Source organism: Arabidopsis lyrata, assembly GCF_000004255.2.
Source record: "Arabidopsis lyrata subsp. lyrata unplaced genomic scaffold ARALYscaffold_8, whole genome shotgun sequence".
In the NCBI taxonomy this organism is placed as follows: domain Eukaryota; kingdom Viridiplantae; phylum Streptophyta; class Magnoliopsida; order Brassicales; family Brassicaceae; genus Arabidopsis; species Arabidopsis lyrata.
Window position 1 is genome coordinate 35041 of NW_003302548.1, and position 6640 is coordinate 41680.

The 6640-nt window shown below is 37.9% G+C and overlaps 1 long non-coding RNA gene across 1 annotated transcript; it reads left to right on the plus strand.

The window, feature by feature from the left end:
• Nucleotides 1-4826: 4826 nt before the first annotated feature.
• Nucleotides 4827-6096, plus strand: LOC110225861. The gene is made up of 4 exons (XR_002330013.1): nucleotides 4827-5003; nucleotides 5160-5287; nucleotides 5384-5562; nucleotides 5680-6096. It is a non-coding gene; the product is annotated as an uncharacterized LOC110225861 (long non-coding RNA).
• The last annotated feature ends 544 nt before the right edge of the window (nucleotides 6097-6640 follow it).

The window sequence follows — 6640 nt, forward strand, 5'->3', positions numbered from 1 at the left end:
TGTTTCTGCATTAGTGTACATTAGTTTGTTCTGATCGTCTTGTGTATCTTCTTCATCATCAATACGATCTTCGTATGTTTTAAGACGTCCAACAATGTCTTCAAAGCTTGTGGTTTTAAGGTCTAAAACCTGTTCAAGAGTAGCCACAATATGGATGTATTTTTTTCGTGGAAGACTCTTGAGAAACTTCTTAACAAGTTTGGTTGATTCAATAGTTTCTCCTAGTGCAGCTGATTTTGAAGCTATCTCAGCTAGTTTTTCAGAGAATCCATCAATGGTTTCTGAATCCTTCATCTTAAGACGGTCGAATTCTGCCATCAAGGTTTGTAACCTTGCTTCTTTTACTCTTTCTGCTCCAACATGCTTGGCTTTAATTGCTGCCCATACCTTCTTTGCAGAATCTATTTCACCAATCTGCAGAACCAGTGCCTCTGGTATTGACTGGAAGAGCAAGGCTAGGGCTATGTCATTCTTATCGTTATCAACAACGTTGGTCTCGATAACATCCCATGCATTGTGTACACGGAGAGCGATCCTCATCTTCATGGCCCATACTGTGTAGTTTGTCGTGGTAAGCATAGGGCACTTGATCGATGAAGATCCTATTCCTTCTCCATCTTTCTTTCCTGTCGCTGATGAAGATCCTACTCCTTCTCCATCTTTCTTTCCCGTCGCAACCGCGAGTTCCGACATCTTCTCTGTTTACGATCCTCTTCTCTACAACCGCAAGTTTTAGCGCTCTGATACCAAATATAGTTTCAATGCTTAGATCAAGAACTCAAACAAAAGAATTGCTCTCTTTTATTTCTTTAGGAAATTCCTCAAACCTAAAGTTTTCTTAACCTCTCAAACTTCTCATACAACTCTTAAAGGATATCACAACTCAATATCTCTTTATATAAGAAAAACCCTCATGACCTAATCCTAACACGATTAGAATCTACATTCAAGATTAACATAAATCTCTAGATAACTCCTAAGGATCTTCTCTTATCTCTTTACTAAACCGGTTACTTATGACTCAAGCAATCTCCCGGTTTAGTCTCATTCAAGCTTAAACCAACAGAAACAAGATGAAGAGGTTGCACAAGGGGTAGATAAAGAAGTCAGTGTAAAGCATCGACTGGCTCTTCTTGATAAGATCTATACATAATCAAATCCCATAAGTTCTGTTGTACTGATCTCCAGGACCGGGCCTCCGGAACTTAGGCTCTTCAAAACGGCTGTAGACATTGTCATTAAATCCCATCCGGTCATTCCTTAGAAGCTGGTTGGTCCCAAGATTGTTACCACTTTGAGTTTCATTCCACTTATCCCAGTGTCCATTTGACAACAACGGATTTGGTGAAGCTTGTCTAGGTAATTGTGTGAAAGGAGATAAGCCAGTTCCTTGTGTTTGATCCATTAGCCTGGAACTAATTCCATATGGGTCAGAGAGTGAAGAAGAAAAGTTGTTAACGTTCATGAGAACATGAAATCCATTGACTTGTTGTGCAGCCAGAGACCTCTGCGCCAACAATTGAAGTCTTGCATCGTTCTCAAAGGATTTCAACTGAGAAGAGAACCCTGATCTCATATCAAAGTCTGCTGTTTCCATCCCACTGTGAAGTCTTCCCCTTCCAACAGCTAAAATTGCAGGATCAATAAACTCAATATCTGCTGCGGCGGTCAAATTGCCACTTGGAGGTGGGACATGATATGTGTTCCTCAACAAGGAGGCCGAGTCAAGCAAGCGAGTCCCTGCATAATATGAGTTATGAGAGTTTCAAGCTTATGCAAAGTTGAAACCATCCATTTTTAAGAATGTATTATATAATACCTGGTGCAATATCAGAAGACAGGTCGGCTCGTTCATGTGAAGAGAAACCAGGGGGAGGTAACCTGTTGGGAGCAGAAAAGTCACTTTTGACTGATCATCGCTCTCATCTTTGAATTAGCAATGTTTTGGGTTTCTAAGTTTGAAATTACAACATCTATTTACAAATAAGCTGATACCATTTTGTTTGTTCTTTTTGCAGCAAAGTGGTATTGCTACGACAACCCTACAACATCAATCTCATCTTGAGTGAGGTATATCTATGTCGTCTTATTATTGATCGTGGAAGTGTTTCTTTCTCCAGACGTGAAGCTCTTTTAATGTTATTTATATTATACTATTTGATTTCTCATTGGATTGGTTACCTTTATTTACTTGTTGAAATGACTTCTTATGCATAAACATGGGATATCACTTTTTGGTTTCCTAATTAGTTGACTCGAGTGACGGCTTAACCTTTTCAACGTGGATATATTTCAGTTTCAGAGGATATCAGTTTCAATATGCGTTAGCTTTTACCTTAACTTGCTGTAATTACCTTAAATTATTGCTGATATATATATATATATCAATTCTTTGGCAGCTAGATGGTGGTGGCACATTAACATTGCTCAAAACTGGCATTTCAGAAACAGCCAAGGATGTGAAAGAGTTGGGTATCTAGTTGATGGACAACTCATCTCAAAGCTAGTGTCAGAAGCTGGAAAAAGAGTCCTACATAGGATGAAAATTAAGCTGCATTTAGAAGACAACAACTGAGGATTGTTTAGTTGTCTTGGTTGCATTATGAGAAGTCTACATAAGTGTCTACTCATGGAAGTCATTTGCAGGTCAGTCAAGGGAATGGTCCTTAAGAGGAATAAAGGTCGTGACTAAAGACTGCAAATCGAATGATGCAATGGCCAAATTCGTTTGGTGGAGGCTGCATACAATAAGAAGTATTGCAGGTTGTTATTACAGCTTGAAAGAGCCATCAAGGGTTCTAGAGTTGATGTATAAGCTGTTGTAAGTCGTCGTGTCTTAGGAACATCACAAGGTTTTGCTGAAAAGAGACATGCTAAAGGTGGCTAGTAGCAGGTTTTCAAGCTGCTGGTGTGGTCTGTTTTAACAAGATGACTGAGCAGGGGTTCTGTCCTGAATGTGGTTTGCTTAAACATGTTATAGAGGTTAGTCTACAATGGTATAAGCTGTTGGTGAGAGGCTGCAAGTTGAATCAAAGTGCTTCAGGTTAGAGGCTAAGATGATTCAGTTTATTCTGCAAATGATTCAAGTAAATTCGAGGGATTTTGATCTCCAATGCGCATGAGGAAATCCTAGAAGCAAGCAAGGGAATCAGGTTTTGCAGATATGGCGTTTCAATCACTGCAACATGTTGATGGCTTGAACAGAAGCCATGATGGAGAATGTGTGATTGAATGAATTATAAGCGGTGAAGCAATTATGGAGTTTTATAAGCCTGTTAATGGAGTTTTCTGAGCGGTGATATCAAGTATTCAAGTGTTGAATGCAACAGGAGATGAACAGGGAAGAGTTGAGCTTAATGCAAGGTTGCATTGGAGCTGGTTTTCACAACTAATGATCTGAAGACGTGTTGATGGCTCAACGAGAAGAGGGTTAACACAAAACCAAGGTGGAGATTTGGCTTAAGTGTTTTTTGCCCAAAGTCTCTTGTTCAAAGAAGGTTTCAAGCAACATAAAGACAAAAGGAGAGGAACGTAATTACTCTTGAAGACTTGTTGTTTTGTTGGTCTTCTTCTTCCTCGGGGAATGTGGTGAAGGAAAAAAGAGAAGAGCACATGCTGCATAGATAGAGGAGAAAGCTGAGACTAATAGGGAACCTAATCTATTGAAAGTGGGGGTTCACTGAAACCGGAGAGAAAAGAAGCGGTGAGTACGGGAGAGACTCACGGCCTGTGGGAGCTTGAGAGAGCTGCACACAAAATAGCTTAGAAGGGTGAGAGAAACATGTAGAAAGCATAAGCTTTGGGGAGGGTTTCTCATTAGAACATAGATTGATACAAAGAGTGTTCATATGTGAGTGATGCGTGAGACACTTGTAATTTGTATCTATGTTTACTCTTGTAAACCGTACAGTTTTCATTTGACACCAAACCCAGAAATATGAAAATATCGGATCACAGCTTTTTGAATAGTTACAGCATTATCTAGTAAAGTCGAGACCGTATTCCCGGTTCAATCCAATTTCAGAGAACCAAATTCAGGAATAGGAAACAAATGATTGGCATTGATATATGATAATCTGCAATTTCCAGAAACCAAACCGGTTTACCAACAATTTTTTCTGGTTAATTTAATACCAAACCGAGCATTACTGACTTGACAAAGAAGAAAAATGCAAACCGGTTTGGTTTACCATTTACTCTTTTTGTTTTTACAAAAACCCGAACTTCTCATGAGTCAAAATTCACAAACAGCAAGTTGTCATTAGTCAAAATCTCTCAATTAAGATATTTAATCCTACTACCCAATTGAATACTCTAAATCAGTCTTCATGCTCCTCCTCGTCGTGCATGAGATTGCGAAACCGTTGCGCTCATGGTTCAACAAGTTTAGACCAAGGTTGGGTACGCCAGGGACATTAATAAGGCGATAAACTTCGCGTAGTAAGAACCGTCCATTTGGTAGCTGTCTCTGGCAGATGGTTCCACGAAAAGTCAAAACTGAGTAACTAAATTGTCAAAACTGATCAATAACAACTCACACTCATTCCTCATCTTTCTTCCCCTCAAAAGACACCTTCTGTTTCTTGCTTATTTACAACTTCTGCCATCCATTCCTTCCCCACACATCGGACTTGCTCTGCCAGTTTTACATTTGTCATGTCAAGCCAACAAATAGATAAAAAGTATATAATCTTTTATCTTATAAATCGCAAGTCATCTGACCAATTAGATTTTGCCACATGTAATTTTAAAAAATTATTAACTTTAATCGAAATAACTAAATAAAATGTCGACAAAAAGAAAAACAAAATAACCGTATCATCGTGCCTCACTTCTCCATCCCACGATCCATCTTCAAAAAAAAATTTATGATCCTTATATAAATCTGTTCTCCAGATCATCTCTTCATCATCGTCGTGTACTTGTGTCAGTGTGACCCTCATGGGTTAATGTTAGAAATCAAATATCTCGCACAGTTGCACTGCCCCATTTTAGATTTCTAGGTTATTTTCCTCCTCTGCTTATTTTTTCAATCATTTAGATTTTTCCGGGTCACATATGGCTGATTTTTTACTTCATCGTCGTATTTCTCCTCATCAAATCTGCTATACATGGAAGAAGAAATCTGATTCGTTTTGTGTCTTCGTAATTTTATTCAGATATCTTGGAAGAGAGAAACGGATTCAACGATCCTCCGAGAGAATTCTAGGTGACTTTGATTTCATCGTTGCTTGGATTTCAAATTCTCACTTCTAACTGGATACTCTCTGTCTGAATTTTTAAGAAGGTAGACTCACATTCTTTTACTATTTTTAGTTTGTAGTTTATGTTTTCATATTTTTATTGGTTTAACTGTGTGTTTGGCTATTGTGCATCCTTCAAGGAGTTGAAAGAGTGAAATTGACCACCTTTATTGTGCTCCACATCTTGGATTTGTAAGGACACTTACGAAGACGTACGCAGCACATATAAAGAACAAGATTAATCTTGAGATTGAGATATTGATCACTAGGGATTATGTTTCCCCCTTGCAAAGTTTGAGGAAACAATATTAAAATAAAGGTACTGAAATAGTTTTCGTGAAATGCACTTACACAATTTCACTCTAATTTAAACACCAATCAATTAACAACGATTCTTAACGAATTGATCTTTTTACTTTACTCTCAAACTTTGCAGAAGTAGTATGACTTCAAGTAGGAGATTGATTCCGAAGGGATTTCATGGAGTTGACTCCAAGAAAAAAAAGAGAGGCCCTTAGAGAATTTGGCCATATAGAACACCTTAATCTTTTAGAAGGCTAGAATGATCAATGGCTATGCATCTGTCAATGAAGAGGGCCAATAAATGGTCAAAAGTTAACAGAAAGAACAATGTCCTAATACGCGGTGTTGTGTCGGATCCCGCACCAGAGGTCCAGGACCAACCAAAGATTGCCACGTAGTCGGGGTAATGGCCCATTAAGGATAAAGCCCACTAGACCCACAAGTCAAAAGAACAATCGAAGTGGTTACCACCATAAGGAGAATTCGAAGTGACTGCACCTCGACACGAGTCCGGAGACGAAGTCATGGTTAAGTCGGTCCAAGGATATTTGGGCCAAAAGGCGAGGCCCATGAAGATCAGAATCAACTCAAATTCGAACGTTGAGCATTAAAACCAAAGATCAAAACGGACACATTTAAGAGAGAATAATTGTGCTTAATTAGCCATTTAAATGTCGTTTTTCTATGTATAAATAAAAAGGCCAATGGCCATGTAAAGGGGGGATCTCTCTCTCGAGCAAGAAATATTATAGCAATTTTTTGTAACAATTCATAAGCCTTTTTTACATTCTTATTTTTTGTCCCTCAAGAATAATCTTTCCTACTAATAAAAATATTTGAGTGTGTGAATCCGACATCCACATTTTGTTGAACCGTGTAAAAGTCAAAACTTGAGTTGCATAGTTAAATAAATTGTAACTAAAATGAGTAAATGACTAATTAAATTGAATAAACCGTGTAAAAGTTTTAATAAATTGATAAGGTAAAAATTTGAAAAGAAATAATATTGAAAATAATGAGTAAGCGGATACATTTTTAACATAGATTAATATTGAAATATTGTTTATAGTGAATGTGTAATAAATGAAATGTTA